This window comes from Lathyrus oleraceus, chromosome 1 (genome assembly GCF_024323335.1).
Source record: "Lathyrus oleraceus cultivar Zhongwan6 chromosome 1, CAAS_Psat_ZW6_1.0, whole genome shotgun sequence".
Taxonomy (NCBI): domain Eukaryota; kingdom Viridiplantae; phylum Streptophyta; class Magnoliopsida; order Fabales; family Fabaceae; genus Lathyrus; species Lathyrus oleraceus.
Window position 1 is genome coordinate 233341791 of NC_066579.1, and position 21402 is coordinate 233363192.

Genomic DNA, 21402 nt, shown 5'->3' on the forward strand with positions numbered 1-21402 from the left:
TCAATCCTAAGGGCTAAAGCGTCCATTTTCGCCTGCATCGTGTCTAGAGAGCTTACCTCATGTATTCCACCTTGGGTCTCCTTTTTCTCTATTGATGCTCGTTCAGTTCCCCATTGATAATGGTTTTAGGCCATATCCTCAATTAGGTCACAAGCTTCTAGATAAGGTTTGTTCATCAGCGCGCCACCTGCGGCATCGTCGATGCTCATCTTGGTGTTATAATGGAGTCCATTGTAGAAGGTATGAACGGTCAGCCATTGTTCTAGGCCATGGTGAGGACAGACTCTTAATAGCTCTTTATATCTCTCCCAAGCTTCGAAAAGCGATTCTCCTTGGTTTTGAGCAAATCTAGTTATTTGGTTTCGAAGAACATCAGTCTTACTATGGGGGAAATATCTAGCAAGGAATACTCTCCTAAGGTCTTCCCAAGTAGTTATTAAATTGGCTGGAAGTGAATCTAGCCATGAACGAGCTCTATCCCTGAGGGAGAAAGGAAATAATCTTAAACGGATCGCATCGGGTGAAGCGCCGTTAGATTTAAAGGTGTCGGCTAGTTGGATAAAACTTTTAAATGTTGATTCGGGTTCTCAGTAGCAAGACCCGCGTATTGGTTTTGTTGCACTAATTGCAACAAAGACGGTTTTAGTTCGAAATTGTTAGCAGGTATAAGGGGGTTTACTATACTCGAACTAGGTTCCTCATCAGAGGGTTGGGCAAATTCCTTAAGAGGTCTCCTATCGCGATTCTCGACCATAGCTTTCTTAATTCGGATGAGTAAGAGGCATGTACGAGTATAACATCCGGGTTCCGCTAAAGGATCTACTAAATTTCCGGTACTATGGGTTCTTTGCATTTACCGGTTAATAATGCCTTAGTCTATACGGTGTAACAACAGGGTACGAAATTTGACGAAGTTGGTCCCCGACAACGGCGCCAAAAACTTGATCGTTGTCGATTCGCAAGTGCACGAATAACGTCAAAGTAATATAAAAGAATATCGATCCCACAAAGACCAATCGTCAATCTATCGATTACTATCGTTACGGTGTTTATCTAAGGCAGTATGAAAGAGATATTAGGTTTGCAAAATAACGGTAAATAATAAATGCAGGTAAAGACAGGTTGAATGTAATTCACGTCAGTTATGTGATGTTTCGATTGTCTAAATAGAACTACTTATGAGGCAATATTTTCTACTCTTGAAAATAATCCATTTAATAGGAACTGTCGCTTTCGTGTATTCAGAACCGAGTTTACCCTTAAATTAAGGCCTTTTATTGTCACTTATAAAAGGTGCGCAGAATGCTAAAGTAGTAAATCTATTTTTAAGAAATGAGACTCGCAAACTTAGTTGAAAAGTGATTTTGATTTGGAAAGTTTACCCAAGGAGTTTCCTGATTTTAAACCTATCAACGCGTTCGAAAACAGTTTCAAAAATAGTTTTTCCTTAAAGTGATAAAGATTCCTAGTTACTAAGCCAGGGTGCTTTCGCACTCCTCGAATAGTTAAAACTAATCATGTCTGTTTTAGAAAACTCAAGTTAAAAATCAAAACAGCCTTTTAAGTATTTCTACAGATTTCAATATGTGAAACATTACTTTAACCGTGATCCTTACATTCTAACCTTTAAAAGATTTAGCCAGACATGGTAACACAAACGAACACAACAGTGTTAATCGTGATGAAAAGTTTGTTTTAGAATGTGAGGCGTAGAGAGCGAGTAAAGTGCGTAAAGTAAATAAAGTAAAGCGAGTGCGGAAAATAAATAAAATAAAGTGAGTGCGGAAAATAAATAAAGTAAAGCGAGTGCGGAAAATAAATAAAGTAAAGCGGGTGCGGAAAAATAAATAAAGTAAAGCGAGTGCAGGAAATAAATAAATGTAAAGCGGGTGCGGAAAATAAATAAAGTAAAGCGAGTGCAGGAAATAAATAAAATAAAAGTGATGCGGGAAATAAATAAAGCGATGCGGGAAATAAATAAATAAAGCGATAAATAAGAACCTGCTCCAAATGGAGGCTTCGATTCTGGTACAAAAATAAACCTCCGACTCCTGAAGCTAAAGACGACAGCAACTCGAAGTGACCCAACTCAATCTCACTAAGGTGTGATAACCCCCCGATGTGATGAATTATTGCTATTACAAAGGATAAATATATGCTAAGTGTTGTAAAACTAAGTCGGATGCTAGAAAACGAGATGGAATGAGCTATTTATAGAGATTTTCCGCAGTTTGTAAAGACCATGGTGCCCTCCAACTTCTCCTTAGTGGGACTTAGTGGGAATGTGATTTACAAAGGTGGCGCCCGCCATCCCTTCATGGCGCCCACCATGTGTGTAAATAGGGTGAATCATGGGAACGTGGTGGTTACCTCCTAGTTGAGGGCTGGTGACTCATGGCTTCCCCTATAGCGGCCGCCATGTGCAACGCCATGTGTGTAATTTCGCTGAAAAACCCTAATTTTAGGTATTTTTGCTTCGTTTCTTCCAAAAGAGTTCGAAAGTGCTAAATATCTGAAAACAAGAGAAAGGAGAGCATAATACAAACAAAATGATAATAAAGTCCTAATAAACATGTGAAATCCGAGTCAAAAACACGGTGTAATTCAGTGTGATCACCGCTGCACCTGCTTCTTCAGGCGGAACTCCAGGTTGAGGAGTTACTCGGAATGTTGCCAAGATATCAGTATCTTTGGTTTGATAGTCAGGAGTATAATAAGTCAATTTATAATCTTTAACACCAGCTTTGAACCCAACCTTTGCTTTCGTTTCTGTTTGTGGTGACATGAATCTCCCCCTACAACGCATGAATTAAGAATTATAGCAACAACAATAAGGTCTACTCGACATAACTTAGGAGTTAATAAAACCTTTTTACAAATGATCCATCAACTAATATTATCAATGAATCCGAATGGGTCATTGTTAAATTTTACCATGATATTTTATTTGGGAAATACATGATTATTCTATACTCTTTCACATGTATGGCGCAACCCAACCGTTTTTTTTAGTCTCTTATTTTTTTTTTGGAATATCATATTCTAATCTAAATAATAAAAAAGATATTCTTGACCTTGATAGTGATCTATGTTGTATATGTAAATCCTAGATGTAAAAATCGGCAGAATTTTCCCAATAAAAAGAAAAATTGGTAAAAATGATATGCTAAGTATAAATCCTATGCTGAGGAAATAAAAAAGAAGGACCAATGAGATAGAAAAACGGAATCATAAACAAAGTTCATGTTCTAATTCCATAGATAATATAGTATTGTCTATAATCTAGATGACTGGGTTGACCTTGAAAATTCAATCATTGAAATTTTAAAACAACTGAATTGATTGGATGGTACCAAGAAAATAGATTATTAACTTACATTTATTATTCAATATCATTAACCACTTGCTTTGTTATCGAACATTTTTTTTCAAAAAAAAACGATATTTTGCAATATGACAATAACTCCTCCCCCTTCTGATGCTGAGGTTTCTGTACTTCAAAACAAAAATCTGGGGCGTATCACGCAAATAATCGGTCTGGTACTCGATGTAGTTTTTCCACCTGGGAAGATGCCTTATATTTACAACGCTATGATAGTTCAAGGTCGAGATATGGTTGGCAAACAAATTCATGTAACTTGTGAAGTACAACAATTATTAGGAAATAATCGAATTAGAGTTGTAGCTATGAGTGCTACAGACGGTCTAAAGAGAGGAATGGAAGTGATTGGCACGGGAGTTACTCTAAGTGTTCCAGTCGGCGAAGCAACCTTAGGTCGAATTTTCAACGTGCTTGGAGAGCCTATTGATAATTTGGGTCCTGTAGATACTCGCACAACATCTCTTATTCATAGATCTACGCCTGCTTTTATACAGTTAGATACACAATTATCCATTTTTGAAACAAGAATTAAAGTAGTCGATCTTTTAGCTCCTTATCGCTGTGGCGGAAAAATAGGACTTTTCGGTGGAGCTGGGGTAGGTAAAACAATACTCATTATGGAATTGATCAATAACATTGCCAAAGCTCATGGAGGTGTATCCGTATTTGGCGGAGTAGGTGAGCGTACTCATGAGGGAAATGATCTTTATATGGAAATGAAAGAATCCAGAGTAATTAATGAAAAAAATATTGCGGAATCAAATGTAGCTCTAGTCTACGGTCAAATGAATGAACCCCCCGGAGCTCGTATGAGAGTTGGTTTAACTGCCCTAACTATGGAAAAATATTTCTGAGATGTCAATGAGCAGAACATCCTTCTATTTATCGACAATATCTTCAGTTTTGCCTAAGCCGAATCCGAAGTATCCGCCTTATTGGGTCGAATGCCTTCCGCTGTGGGTTATCAACTTACCCTGGGTACTGAAATGGGTACTTTACAAGAAAGAATTACTTCTACCAAAGAAGGGTCTATAACTTCTATTCAAGCAGTTTATGTACCTGCAGACGATTTGACCGATCCTGCTCCTGCCATGACATTTGCACATTTGGACGCAACTACTATACTATCAAGAGGATTAGCTGCCAAAGGTATCTATCCAGCAATAGATCCTTTAGATTCAACGTCAACCATGCTCCAACCTCGTATCGTCGGTGAAGAACATTATGAAACTGCACAAAGCGTTAAACAAACGTTACAGCGTTACAAAGAACTTCAGGACATGATAGCTATTCTTGGGTTGGACGAAGTATCCGAAGAGGATCGCTTAACCGTAGCAAGAGCATGAAAATTGAACGTTTCTTCTCACAACCTTTTTTCGTAGCAGAAGTATTTACCGGTTCTCCAGGGAAATATGTTGGTCTAGCAGAAACAATTAGAGGATTTCAATTGATTCTTTCTGGAGAATTAAATAGTCTTCCTGAACAAGCCTTTTATTTGGTGGGTAATATCAATGACGCTACTGCGAAGGCTACGAACTTAACTTAGAAATGGAGAACAAATTCAAGAAATGACTTTTAATCTTTGTGTATTGACCCCCAATCGAATTGTTTGGGATTCCGAAGTGAAAGAAACTATTTTATCTACTAATAGTGGACAAATTGAGGCATTACAAAATCATGCGCCTATTGCCACAACTTTAGATATAGGTATTTTGAGAATACGCCTTTAGGACCGATGGTTAACGATGGCTGTGATGGGCGGTTTTGCTAGAATAGGCAATAATGAGATCACTATTTTAGTAACTGATGCAGAAAGCGCTAGTGACATTAATCCACAAGAAGCACAACAAACTCTTCAAATAGCAGAAGCAAACTTAAATAAGGCTGAAGGCAAGAGAGAAATAATTGAAGCAAATCTATCTCTCCGGCGAGCTAAGACACGAGTAGAGGTTATCGTAGAGACTATCAAGAGGATCTCCTAACAAGAAAAAAGATGGAAAATTACAATAAAAAATGGTGAGTAGAAAAACTTATTAGATACCGGAATCAATGGTATCTAATAAGTTCTCCCAATACCTTACCTATTATTGGATTTGAACCAATGACTCCTGCTGTATGAAAGCAATACTCTAACCACTGAGTTAAGTAGGTCATTTATCATCCTAAATAAAAAAAGTCGTTGTCTATCAGATCAATGGATTCTAAATGTTATATTACTTATAAACAATACAAACGCAATATAAATCAAAGATCTTGGATGATGTAATGTAATATTTATTTTTACAAGAATTTATTTATCAAATATCATCTAATATGTATGTATCAAAAGCACAAGGGCTATAGCTCAGTTAGGTAGAGCACCTCGTTTACACATGCGCCAATGTTTTTTCATAGGAGTCCATCATGTAATTAAAAGAGTTGATCTTAATTGATAAATCGATGTCTTACTCCAGGAACAAAATACGAAAACAATAGCCTGACAAAGGATTTAGACGTCAAATGGAATCCATAATGGATTTGAGATATTGATAAGGTGAATACTTAATCTATTCAATGCTAGGCAATGAGTCTAGGGACCTCAAAAAAATTCTCTTTTCTTACTATCTTATGAGCTTTAAGGTGTATGAAGTTTCATTTCCTATTTTATATTTTTATTTAATTAGGTTGATAGAGAGTCCATTTAACTTAAGTTGATCCAGGCTAGAAGCAGACCTACGTCAGGATAACCTTCTTCTTTGAAAAACTTTGGTAGTGCTCTTAGGTTTTCATCTAAATAAGAAATCAGAGCACAGGGAGTCATTTCCTTTTTCTCTGTGGAAAGAAAAAAGATGGTAGACTAATTGATATTTCTATCAGTTAATGAAAAAGCCCAATGCAAAAAGAAATGCAAGTTGGGTCTTTAAAATAATTCAAATCATTTTGATAAGAATAGTTTGATCTGTTTTACCGAGAAGGTCTACGGTTCGAGTTCGTATAGCCCTAATACTACTACCGATACTACTCAGATTTCTATTTATTATCTCATATCTGTCATTACAAATAGATTTCTAATAATACTATATTTATTATATTAGTACTATATTGAATACGAAATACTAGTAGTATAAATATACTTGAAATACTTTTTGGAATAGAAAGAATGATGGAATGATATTAGTATACTCAGATACTAATTTCAATTTTATTAGAAATAATGTAAACTTAGTAAAATACAAAGCATTTCGATTTAGATTAGATTAATGAATCTAAGAATTTGAAAATTTCAATTCAAATCGACTAAGAATTAATATGAATCCAGTATATTTTCCACTTTCATATGAGTACATTTATGTTTTTGCTTTATGAATATAATATTTTTGGACATTTCTAATAATATCGATCTTGATTCCTATTTTGGCATTTCTCATTTCTGGAATTTTAGCTCCAATTAGGAAAGGGCCAGAAAAACTTTCTAGTTATGAATCTGGAATAGAACCGATGGGAGATGCTTGGTTACAATTTCAAATCCGTTATTATATGTTTGCTCTAGTTTTTGTTGTTTTTGATGTTGAAACAATCTTTCTTTACCCACGGGCAATGAGTTTTGATGTATTGGGAGTACCCGTATTTCTAGAAGCTTTCATCTTCGTGCTTATCCTAATTGTTGGTTTAGTTTATGCATGGCGAAAGGGAGCATTATAATGGTCTTAATTCTTGAATATTTTGACAATTAAACAAAACATTGAGACCTGGAGTTGGTCAAGGTTAGTATATCAGCGATAGAAAATAAAAGAAAAGATAAGGTACTAGTAAGAATGATACCGTATGAGGTCTATTCAATGCCAAATGCAAAGGCGTATAATAGATGGATATGAAGATCATCAGGCGTCCCGTAATAAACCTAGTTGTTGCTGCTATTTCCGTGTCGGACCCTTCTTTTTCCATAACACGGGCTCGAATAAGCAAGACATAAGACGATCCTATGGCGATTGTAGTCAGAAATCCATAATAGAGTCCGATCACAACGGCTGAATTAAATATTTGAAGGCAGAAACCTCTAAAAGAATCTCGTACAAAATACTTGCAAATCATATGCTAAACATTTTTATTTTATTCTTTTTTTTTCTTTGGTATGAAGTTATAATTATTCCCGGTAGGAACCGGTAGGAAGTTTGAATTATTCTCTCCTATTATCCTATTATTCTATTATCCTATTATAACTTATTATAATAAATCATTTGATTTTTCGCAAGTTTTCATTATTCTCTGCTATTATCCTATTATAACCTATTATAATAAATCATTTGATTTTTCGCAAGTTTTCATTATTCTATGTTGATATAAGGTCACAAATAATGATCGATATGTAAATAATATCAAGGTTAGTATATTAGCGATAGTATCTTTACCCATGATAGATTTTTACTCCTTCCTTTCCATATAATCAACGTGCTCCCGTTTTTTTATTTTTTATTTTTTAATTCAATAAAATAAAATATCTAATATTGAATATGAGAATAGAATAATACTTTCTATATGTATAGAAAATTTGATTGTCATTACGATAATCTCAATATAGAATATAGAATATTCTAAACTAAAAAAAAAGATAGAAAGAAAATGAACGTATGACCTATTCGAAAATATATAAATAATCTTATATTGAATTCGAATTCAATTTTTTTTATACAAATAGAATTCGAATTTTTATTTTGAATATATTGAATATAGAATATATATTTCATTCGTATTCTAATCTATTTCCTTCCTATTCATTCAAGTTATAGATAATATATCTATATCATGATCTCTGATTATAATACCTCGGGTGCTAATGAAACTATTTTCGTGAAATTTAATTGTCTCAATTCTCTGGCTATTGCGGAAAAAATTCGAGTTCCTTTTGGATTTCCTTCTTTATCAATGAGAACCGTTGCATTATCATCATACTTTATTATTATACCATTACGACGTTTTAGTTCTTTACAAGTACGTACAATTACAACTCTGATGACTTGAGATCTTTCTAAAGATGAATTTGGCACTGCTTTTTTGATTACAACAACAACAATGTCACCAAATAAGCATATCGTCGATTACTAGCTCCTATGATTCGAATACACATCAATTCGTGCGCTCCACTATTATCGACTACATTTAAATAGGTTTGAGGTTGAATCATATCCTTTTTTCTTATCTTTGAGTCAAAAAGTTGAAGTAAAAAAAATATTATGTGTTCAAAAAAAAAAAGAAACTAAGAATTGCCTTTTTTCATACTAAAGACCTCTTTCGTTCTAATGATTATTTGGAAAGAATGAATTGAGTTCGTATAGGCATTTTGGATGCCGCTATTGAAATTTCCTTTCTAGCGATATTTTATGGGACCCCTCCCATTTCATAAAGTATTTTGCCGGGTTTAACGACAGCTACCCAATATTCGGGCGATCCTTTTCCCGAACCCACACACGTTTCGGTAGGTCTTACTGTAACAAGTTTGTCTGGAAATATGCATACCCATATTTGTCCACCCCGGCGAACATTTCGTGACATTGCCCGTCAACCCGCTTCTAGTTGTCTAGATGTGATCCAAGCGGGCTCAAGTGCCTGAAGAGCATATTTTCCGAAGCAAATTTTATTACCGTGAGAGGCTTTTCCTTTCATTCTTCCTCTATGATGTTTGCGGAATCTCGTTCTTTTTGAGTTATAGTTGATGGTTATTTCTCAATTCCATCTCTATTACAGAATCGTACATGAGATTTTCACCTCATACGGCTCCTCGCAAATAAATCAATTGAAAAATATTGAACCGATAAAAAAATAATAATAATAAAAATAATATACAATAAGATACATATGTTTAATAAAATAGAAAATGAAATAGAATATAATCGCGGGATTTTTTGACATAGAATCTATGGATCTATTAGAAATTTTTGAATCTTGCTTTGATATATAACGAAATATGTATTCTTATAGACCATTTTTGCTATCTGTATCTAAACTAGCTAATATTTTTGGATATAAGGTTCTAACAAATCCGTATTTGTAACAACCCGTATAATATATATCTAGAATAATATCATACAAGTGTTAATAATTGGTACTGATCCAACATAAGTGCCTAATGGCATCAATATATATACATGTCCAAACTAAAAACATCAATGGAACATGTTATACGATAATGCCTAAACAATAAAAACCTAAGAACTATGTGCAATATCTTCATTGCACACAACTCCACAGCGGAAGATCATGATAAACAACATCCCTTGAAACATCCATAACAACTTCTCATAAATTCAACCTGTAACGATTACCTGAAAAATAACAACAATAATGGGATGAGATAATAATCTCAGTGAGTTCTCCTATCCTATGGGTCCAGTCGGCTCTACAGGGTTTCTAGTCAATATTCAACTCATATCCAACTCAAGTCAACAAGGGAACGAAGACTTGAGTGATGGGGAAACTATCTCGCAATTGTATGGCAACATGCATCTAAGTTCTCATAACTCAACCTTGATCATTATTCAGATCATGAAGCATCAATTCCCGAACGGACTTACGTCAAAGCTAGGCCCGGTTCATGCATGCTCATATGATTCGACTTTCGCGGTGGATATCGGGTCCTCTATGAGGCTTAATCCCCAGTTCAAGCGACCGTCACCCATATGGGACTCTAACCCACTTAGGGTATCTTTCACCGTATGGGACTCTAACGCACTTAGGTGTCCACCTTTCCCCCATGTCCTCCATGGTTGGGGCTCAAACCCAATTGAGGCTCGAATCATTGGTCCCACATCCCAATGCTTACTCATCTAAGCATACCAATAGAGATGTGTACCACCACAGAAAACACACATTCTGAATACATGATCGGTTCCACGAACCATAACAAAATTCATCAATCATAGGTGACTTCATTCACCACAATACATAACAATAACATGGCATGTTCCATACAATGCGTCTCATTCTCAATCATGGCAACAATTCATCCACGACCTCTAGATAAGCGTCGTACGAATGAATACCGTATTCTCATACATATATCACACATGTTCCATAACCTAGATTATGAACTTTCCTCTTCTTCTTCCATGAGTCTTCTTCTTCTCCTCTTCTTTCTTTCCTTTTCTCTTCTCCCACTTCCTGATAACTCTCTCTTTCTATTTTACATACTACCTCTCCTCTTATCCACTTCTTCCTTTCTTTCTTTCTAACCACACAAATGTATATATATATATATATATATATATATATATATATATATATATATATATATATATATATATATATATTATAATATTAGGTAGTAATAAAAATATCCCAATTGATATTTTATCTTCCAGTACCAATTGACCAATTATTAATGTTACCCAAAGTGTCCTCTCTTGTACTTATTAATATTGGTCTGTCTCTTTTATTAATAATTAATATCTCAGAGTTCACTGGTTACTCTATTTGTCCCAATTGACAACATTTAGAGCACAAAGGAGCTCAATTGGTCATAACTGAGAACTAATTGAGCATTTAAGGGAATACGGGATATTACATTCTCCCCCCCCTTAAATTGAAATTCGCCCCCAAATTTCCTTCGCTCAACAAACAAACAGTTCTTGTATCAAGTCTTAGACCAACAATTAACTTCTCTTCGATTCCAAACCTCTGACATACTCATTCTTCTAACTTGTCCTTGCTGACAAATTTTCTTCTTTCACGAACTCTTGAAACTTCTTGATTTCCATCATAATCTTATCCTGATATTGGATTAACATTTAGACATGCTCCCACTTAATTTATCTGATATACCGCTCAACATCAGTTGGTCGCTTTCCTCCCTGAAACCACAACTTCCCTTCCTTGCACTAAGTTACACAAAACATAATTACAACATCTTATCTTGACTTGGTTAATCAATACTCATTAATTCTTCATAAGAAAATTTATTGATTCCTTAACCACACACAATATTGACTACTCTTCTCTTATTATTCCTTCAACAAATGCGACAACTTTGTAATCCATTTATTGATAATCTCATAAACTTCACTTAATCTAATACTGTATGCTGCAAGTCCCTACTCCTACTAATTCACTTCTCTCGTACTACTCCAATGAGATAGCACCATTAGCACGAGGTTGTCTTTCTCTTATCCTTACCTCCATTCTTACGAGTAACTATCTCCCTGATCCCCATAGACTTGATTGAGCTCTTTCTTCCATCACCTTCCATTGTGATACTCTGATTCCAATAGTGGAACACCTGGGATTCCTAGGCACTACTGGTTAGCTGACAGTCTACATAGAATACATTTATCCTCCAGAGTGCCTATTATCCAAAATGGTACTAGAACCTTGCTGACTTCCATTAGTATAATAACTTCCTTGATGACTCACAAAAGTTTAGAATAAGACCAACACTCTTCAGAAGATAGGTATCCAGGAGTTACATTACTACAACCATAAAAACATAGAACATCCAAATTCATCACCTATTCGATGCAGCTAAACCAGATTAGTTTGACAATATCCGGTTCTAGTTACTATATTCCATATCAAATCCTCTTGTAGGGCTTTGATTCATTCAAGATTTCTCCCGACACATGATCTCGACCAAAACAACATAACACCATTAAGGAACTTTAAATCATCAACGAGACACCACTTTTAAGGAACTTAAGCAATCTAGATCGTAACTATGAATGTCCATACACCTCATAGAGTCACACACGATATTTCACACACATCTAGCGACAACCTTTCACTTCGTATCCAAAATCATTCATCTCAATCATCCCATCCCATCTTCCATAATCTTAGCTTATGCTCCTACTAATATACAGTCTGAGTTACATGTTTAACTTCAGGAATATCTTGTCCTCGTTCCTTCTTGGAAGTATAACTCGTGAATCCTTCCAATAGGGTAGAGTATCATCGTACACAAAAATACTACTCTCCTGGGGGTCCTCATCCGAAGCCATGAATCCAAGAAATTATTGAATGCCATATCCCGACTAATCAATTTACACCTTACTAACGCATACAATACACTGAATTAATCCCTTCCAGATCACCGCTTAGTAAGTCTCTTCCAACCTCACTCCTTAGGGTCCTCATTATTTGTAATAGTGATACACCCAAGAGTTACTCACACCAAATATGGTTCACTAGGTTGGTTCCCCAAACATATGACTTCTATGATATCTCTATAGATGACCAACTACGCACTACACCTTCAGAAATCCCAATTTCCAAACTACCAATCTGACTTGTGGTGACTTGTAAATCCATCCTCAATTTGTACACCCACAACGGTACACTTATGACATTTAAGACACACTTAGCTCCAACACGGTGTGAACGTTTATACTCCGTGATCAACCAACCAAACACTCCTCAAAAAGATAAATAACAACCAGACTTCCAATAAGCCACTATTACTCTTGCAATCCAATAAAATGCACTTAAGATGAACCTTATCATTGCCACACACTTATGATTGGAATTTTTCTTCTAACCCAATACCTACTACACACTTCATCATACCAGGGTTACATGTCTTTATGACTTGCCACGGATAATCCTCATTGTCTCCCAATAAGCTCTTACAACATAACATATTCAACATCCTACACTTAGTCCATATGCTCCAGCTTAGCTTATCTTTTGTTGGCTATCACCAACTCAACTTCTTAGAATACAAGACTCACGACTCAACAAATGTGTGTTACTTCGCATCCATCTCAAGGAAAGAAATCCCTTACACCTACTTGTGACCATAATGCTGCTATCACATACTTCTCTTAATACTAAGGTATAACTTCCTCCACTCCACTGCATACTCTAGAAATCCTTGATGTGAACAATCATCAACTACACGCCCATAACTTTGTTTTAATGAATCTTAATGGTCCCATTGTACCTTTATCTAAAATGTACCTCATTACAACGGTTTTATTGTAACACTCACACTGCTTCCACACTCTATGTTCACTTATCTTCCTATGGTAATTCTCCCAGTTCTAATTATAAAACCATTCTACTAAAATTCCTTAAATCCGACTTACTTGCTCTTCTCCTAAACCAAATCTCCTACAACCAAAGCTCACTGGAGCTTCCATTACTATATAATGTACGTTCTCCCTCTCCACACAAACTCTTATAATTGATCCTTAGGTAACTCATCATTCCATAATGGTCTCTTACTAACACTGAACCACTGGCGAGCTATCCTGAATCTGACCTCCCTTCTAAGACTCAACATACTTGGTTTATCTACTAGCTTCCGCTTGGCCCATACCTGTTTCACTTGAAATAGGTAGGCATGTCCCTGAGTCTCTCCTTAAACTTCACCACTACCTTAGGCTCCCAACAAAACTGAAGGTCCTTATCCCTCAAGTCCTTAACCACTTGCAAAGATACCATCCCAAATATATATTCCATTAAGTAATCTCATTCTTCCAAAATATTTAAGTGGCCTTATAAACTGAAACACTGATACACTACCTCACTTCCAGACCTTATGACATATGTGTAACATAACCATCCTTTCTCCTTTACCATACGGAATTACTCACAATACTTATTCCATATCAGTGAGTATGTCTTACTCCACTAGCAATTCATACCTTTCTCAAAGCTCTGACAATTCATCCAATAGAGATCCTCAACTTCTCAACTCTGTTAACATCGCAGAATCGCTTGAATGATACACTACTCTTCAATTCCATAATACCCAATCACAACTCCTCCGAAACTTCAACCGGGCTATCCAGTTCTCCTTACTTTCTAACTCTTGGCTTGAGCCTACTCTCAAAGCACAAGGTCAACCCACACTTCGGAGTCCTCGTGGTCGCTCAACCATGATCCTACCTACCATGCATATAATATTAAGTTGATCAGGCCCAATACTACATACAATGATATTAAGAATCATGTTGGATAAACACACATATGAGGCATGAATAGATTTACTTATGATGTTTCAAGGCTAGGTCGAGAATTGACCTGCTCTGATACCAACTGTAACAACCCGTATAATATATATCTTGAATAATATCATACAAGTGTTAATAATTGGTACTAATCCAACATAAGTGCCTAATGGCATCAATATATATACATGTCCAAACTAAAAACATCAATGGAACATGTTATACAATAATGCCTAAACAATAAAAATCTAAGAACTATGTGCAATATCTTTATTGCACACAACTCCACAGCGGAAGATCATGATAAACAGCATCCCTTGAAACATCCATAACAACTTCTCATAGATTCAACCTGTAACAATTACCTGAAAAATATAAACAATAATGGGATGAGATAATAATCTCAGTGAGTTCTCCTATCCTATAGGTCCACTCGGCTCTACAGGGTTTCTAGTCAATATTCAACTCATCCAACTCAAGTCAACAAGGGAACGAAGACTGGAGCGATGGGGAAACTATCTCGCAATTGTATGGCAACATGCATCTGAGTTCTCATAACTCAACCCCGATCATTATTTATATCACGACACATCAATTCCCGAACGGACTTACGTCTAAGCCAGGCCCGGTTCATGCATGCTCATATGATTCGACTTTCGCGGTGGATATCGGGTCCTCTATGAGGCTTAATCCCCAATTCAAGCGACCGTCACTCATATGGGACTCTAACCCACTTAGGGTTTCTTTCACCATATGGGACTCTAACCCACTTAGGTGTCCACCTTTCCCTCATGTTCGCCATGGTTGGGGCTCAAACCCAATTGAGGCTCGAATCATTGGTCCCACATCCCAATGCTTACTCATCTAAGCATACCAATAGAGATGTGTACCACCACAGAAAACACACATTCTGAATACATGATCGGTTCCATAATCATCGGTTCCACGAACCATAACAAAATTCATCAATCATAGTGAGTTCATTCACCACAATACACAACAATAACATGGCATGTTCCATACAATGCGTCTCATTCTCAATCATGGCAACAATTCATCCACGACCTCCACATAAGCGTCGTACGAATGAATATCGTATTCTCATACATATATCACACATGTTCCATAACCTAGATTATCTTTCTAAGTTATTAATCAAGTTATTCTCCTAGGTTTCCTCACTCATCTTTGTAAGGTTTTTAATCATGTTACTTCACCTTCCACATAACAACAATATTTAATTTTGATCATGATATAATTCATAGCATTTATAAATCACATAATATTTTATAACATGGAACAATAATAATAGCCCTTTACGTTGTCTTTCTAACGCATTCGTCCGTGTCCAAAACGGAGTTATAACACTCAATTAATTCATTAATCTATCTTAATCAAGATTTAGATTAATATTTATCCATTGCATAAGTATTCAACAACAAAATCGTTGGCCTATTGGTAGGGCTTGTACAATTCCAAGGAGGTTGCTGGTTCGAACTCCATTGGTGACATATTTTAATTCATCAAATAATTAATTCATGTCAATAGATTGATCAAATGAATCAATCGATTGAATGTGAATTATTCTCAAAAATTTCACTAAACCAATCATTGAAGGTTTTGTCTTATTATTATTATTATCATATTGAAGATGTAATATTGAGTTAGTCCACAACTCCTCCAAAAACAATGAATTCTTAGTTCCTTCCGCCATCCCATCTAATGAATCCGTCGTTCCCATCGCTTTTCTATTTATGGTTAGGTCTAAATTCTAAAATGGAGCCTCTTTAATATTAATACGATAATTTTTTATTTTTTGAAATTTTCTTATTTGATTCTTTTTTGTTGAATCAACCTTCTCAGTTTTCTTGATTCGTGGCTCTTGATTCGTTTATGCTAGGAATATATTTAACCATATATGGATGAATTTTGAATATTGATGCTTTATTACACTACCTTTTTATGAGATGACCCATAAACCTTTACATAGTAGAATTCTATATCATTGATATCCTTTTTCTATCTTTCTTTCACCCCTTCATTTATCTGTATATTCTTATTGCTTTACAACTAATAATCTGATTTTTTTTTATTTCAGTTGCTATAATTATGTGACCACATCCTTACTTTGATTTTAGATTTTAGGCAGTTCTTTATCTCCAGATAATGGGAAGCGATGAGTAGGTTTTTTATAATAATCAATTCTACGAATTTTTGTAGAAATTTAACCACTATACAAAAAAACCAACGAGTCACACACTAAGCATAACAACTCCTTCATTCTAAAATGATTAATTAGTTTTTTTTATTCAATCTTCTAAATTTTATTCTTTGAGAATAAGAATGTAGTAAGAATTCATCATTTTTTGTTTTATCAAAAGATGGAACGTTATAAGGAAAAGTTGATTAGTCGTTGTTTAGAAATATCCGAATTTTGATTCCAAATACCCCCCAAATAGTTACAACTGGATAGGAACAATAATCAATTTTAGCTCGAATGGTTTGTAGAGGAACCCTACCTTCTCTGATCTATTCGACACATGCAATTTCTTTTCCGTCTATACGTCCCGCAATTTGTATTTGAACTCCTTTTGTATCAGTCTGTTCAACTAATTCAATACCTTTTTGCATTGCTTTACGAAACGAAATTCTATTCAGTAATAGTTGGGCTATAAATTGTGCAAGAATATGAGGATCTCTATAAATATTTGCAATTTTTGTAATTCCAAGCTTGATTTTTCGGTTCACACAATTTACTTTTTTTTTGTTTTATCAAAAGATGGAACGTTATAAGGAAAAGTTGATTAGTCGTTGTTTAGAAATATCCGAATTTTGATTCCAAATACCCCCCAAATAGTTACAAATGGATAGGAACAATAATCAATTTTAGCTCGAATGGTTTGTAGAGGAACCCTACCTTCTCTGATCTATTCGACACGTGCAATTTCTTTTCCGTCTATACGTCCAACAATTTGTATTTGAACTCCTTTTGTATCTGCCTGTTCAACTAATTCAATACCTTTTTGCATTGCTTTACGAAACGAAATTCTATTCAGTAATAGTTGGGCTATAAATTGTGCAAGAATATGAGGATCTCTATAAATATTTGCAATTTTTGTAATTCCAAGCTTGATTTTTCGGTTCACACAATTTACTTTTTTTTTGTACATGAGTCTTTAATTCTTCGATTATTTGAGCCTTCGCCTCTTCTTTTAATAAGTTTGGAAGTCCCATATAGATTATCACTTTAATCCGATCGATTCTTTTTTGAATCTTTATTCGTCCAATTCCATAGCCAGAGATATCGACATCGAATTCCAAGGATCCATTTATCGTGTTTAGTATATAATGCACGATACAATATCAGATCATTTTATCTTATTTTATATTCTTGGAATAAATTATTGGTTGTGTAAACCAAATAGAATCATGACTTTGAGTTGCACCAAGTCTGAAACCAAGCGGATGCATTTTTTGTCCCATAACCCCTCACCACTCTATATCAAATGATACGTCTTATTTATCTACTTTTTTATCTATCTCTTTTATTTATTTATTAATCTATATCTTTATATATCTTTTTTCTTTTTCTGCTGCAGAAGAAAGAAATTCAAAAAAAATAGAATAACATGCCCAACTCCATAAAACATAAGTTCGACCTTTCAATTTTTGAATATTATTAATATTAATTACCATTCACACTTTGTTTGTGTTGTGACTCGACACAAATTGATAAATTTCTTAATTAATCATCATTAGTGATGAATACTAATTGTAGCATCAAATGAATGTTAAGGAAATATAGGCCAACACTCATGTTGTTGATTGAGAACCACCAAATCAGCCACTCAATGAATGGTAACGGTAGGTAAATATAAATCTTAAGCACAATATGTATTATCACTTTTGATCCTCCGATTGAAAAATGATGAATATGAATTTTGTAACTTCAAATGAATGTGGTAGGTTAATAGAAATCTTAACGACGAGATTTATTATCATTTTTCGCAAATCCTCCGAAGTTTAGAGTAGGTGAAAATTCTCCCAATTTATGGCCTGCCATACGATCTGTTATATAAACAGGTAAATGCTCTTTTCCATTATGGATAGCAATGGTATGCCCAATCATTATAGGTATAATGGTAGATTTTCTGGACCAAGTTTTTATTATTGCCTTTTCTCCTTTTGTGTTAAGCTTCTTTATTTTTCTTAATAAATGATTCGCTACAAAAGGTTTTTTTTTTCGTGAACGTGTCATAGTTGTTAATTATTCCTCTTATAATTTGTAAAAAAGTGAATTTTTTCTCTTATATTTTATATTTCAAAATTTTTAAAATAAAATATAGAATCTCTAAAAAAAGAAAATCATATAATGTCATAGTAAATTGCTCTTTTCTTTTGTAAAGATGAAGAAACAAATTCTATTTTCTCTATGCTCCACTGACTATTTACTACGGCAACGAAGAATCAAATTATCACTATATTTATTCCTTTTTCTAGTTCTTCTTCCAAGTGCAGGATAACCCCAAGGAGTTGAGGGTTTTTTTCTACCAATTGGCGCCCTCCCTTTACCACCCCCATGTGGATGGTCTACAGGGTTCATAACTACCCCTCTTACTACAAGACGCTTGCCTCACCAACGTTTAGCTCCAGCTCTGCCCAAACTTTTCTGGTTTACCCCAACATTCCATACTTGTCTGACTGTTGCTGAGCAGTTTTTTGATATCAAACGGACCTCTCCAAAAGGTAATTTTAATGTTGCTGATTTACCCTCTTTAGCAATCAGTTTCGCTACAGCACCCGCTGCTCTAGCTAATTGTCCACCCTTTCCAAGTGTTATTTCTATGTTATGTATGGCCATGCCTAACGGCATATCGGTTGAAGTAGATTCTTCTTTTTGATCAATCAAAACCCCTTCCCAAACTGTACAAGCTTCTTCCAAAGCATACGATTTTCTGGATGTAGATTATAATATCTATACAGATGCATCTTATATATCGTTTATTTCGTAGATTATATATGACATAACGAAGTACCATACCACATGAGTGGATATATAATCTACGAATCAAAATCTTTCGAATGAATGACTCATGTTATGATCTTCTACATCCTAGGTCTTTCTGCTCCGTTCCTTCATCTGACTTATGTTTTTCATGTAGCATTCAAACCGAATGACTCTATGAAATTACGTTGCTACTTACACCTAGTATCGGTAACGTAGGAGACATTTCTATTTTTTCCCGGGGGAATCCTTAGAATTACCACCGCTTCGCTTTCAATTTGCCTTTGACCATCAAATGAAATGTGAATAATCCTTGTCTTCCCGTTATTTGAAACGAGGAGCGCTTCGTGTTCTATCGGTGCTTGAAACAATTTTGTCTTCTCCATATTACTATATCTCTAGGGTCAATAATTGTATATTGGGAACTACTGAACTCAATCACTTGCTGCCGTTATTCTTCAATTTTCTGTTGAAGTCTATCTACTCCAATTGGATCAGTGATCGATTTCTAGGTTTCGCCATAAACCTAATTGGTTGCTTCCAATTACGCAAATCAATAGTTCAAACCGCACTCAAAGGCAGGGCATTTCCCATTTTTATAGGAACTTCTGTACCATAAACAATGGTATCTCCAATTATAGCCCCTTTGGGATGTAAAATATATCTTTTCTCACCATCCCCATAGTGTATGAGACAAATGTGTGCATTTCGATTAGGGTCATATTCTATGGTTATGATTATACCATATATGTCTTTTTCATTGCGTCTAAAATCAATTTTACGGTATAGACGCTTATGACCTCCCCCTCTATGCCCTGTGGTAATGATTCCTCTGGCATTACGCCCTTTACCACAATGATGATGTCCAAAAATCAAACGACTTCGTGAATTGGATTTCACTTGACTGTTTACGACTCCATTGCGTGTGCTCGGGGTAGAAGTTTTGGATAAATGTATCGCCATGTTATGTTATTAAGTGTATTTTTATTAAAGTTCTTTTCTTTCTAAGAAGTGGAATAGAATAACACGGTTGAAGCGTAATGATCATACATTGTTGATGAATTTAATCTTCATCCCAGAATAATACTACAAGATATGTTTGCCCTACTTCCTTATTCACCCTAATAATAATGTCTTTGTCAAGTTTTTCCGAGAATTCAGATATCCATTTTTGATTCAATTCAAAAATATCCAAAAGTAATATTATCATATATCTCCGGATTGTTGATTAGTTCTAATTTCTATAGAATAACACGGTTGAAGCGTAATGATCATACGTTTGTAATGCATTGTATGTCCTATAATATGTCTCATTCTTCTTCTTCTACCCTTTCTTGGGAGTCGATGACTATTCATAGCTATTACCCTGACACCAAAGAAGAGTTCCATCCAATGTTTGATTTCTGTCCTAGTTGATTCTGATTCGACATCAAAAGTATATTGATTTTTTCCCCATAACCGAATACTTTTTTCTGTAAATACTGCATATTTGATTCCATTCATAAATCTATTTTATTCTTTCTTCCCTATGAGTTCTAGTCTCAATAAGAATACTAGCTTTTTTACTGTTCATATATTATAATATAAGTTGAATATACCGCACCAATTTGTTATGTATGGGTGATGAGATTCCATTGATAAAGATCCAACCGCTCTTGTTTCTCAGACACATGGTCAGAACTTCGTCTCAATAATACTACTAAATTTAGAAATGATGAATTATTGAAGTTTATATCATTAACATTGATTTTTGTGAATAAATGAATCAAAAAGATAAAAAACATATTTTTCCGTTAGATTTTATATTCACTTAAAAAATTGAAATTATAATTGAATATGTTTATTGTTTGTGAGAACCCCTTGAATCATTACATTACTTGATTGAAAGGGTTCTCGATGATTTATGGAAAGTATATATTTATATGCTTTCCATATTTTCCTTTCTCAGGTTCTTTTAATCAATTAGATGTAAATGAACCATAACTATGTAGTCCTATTCCTAATAGATTGATCCCAAAATAACGTATCCAAATTATAAGAAATCCTATCGAGGCCACTATTGAAGAATTTATACCTTCTAATTTTTTCTTTTTTCT

General features: G+C 34.8%; 1 non-coding gene and 3 pseudogenes across 1 annotated transcript; 2 read left to right on the top strand and 2 right to left on the bottom strand.

The window, feature by feature from the left end:
- Positions 1-264: 264 nt before the first annotated feature.
- Positions 265-371, top strand: LOC127115937 (small nucleolar RNA R71). The gene has a single exon (XR_007800934.1). It is a non-coding gene; the product is annotated as a small nucleolar RNA R71 (small nucleolar RNA).
- A 3082-nt stretch (positions 372-3453) lies between these two features.
- On the top strand, positions 3454-5364 carry LOC127128887 (ATP synthase subunit beta, chloroplastic-like; annotated as a pseudogene).
- Positions 5365-17067: 11703 nt separating this feature from the next.
- LOC127128899 (30S ribosomal protein S3, chloroplastic-like) lies at positions 17068-17784 on the bottom strand (annotated as a pseudogene).
- A 435-nt stretch (positions 17785-18219) lies between these two features.
- LOC127128910 (50S ribosomal protein L2, chloroplastic-like) lies at positions 18220-21026 on the bottom strand (annotated as a pseudogene).
- Positions 21027-21402: the final 376 nt, after the last annotated feature.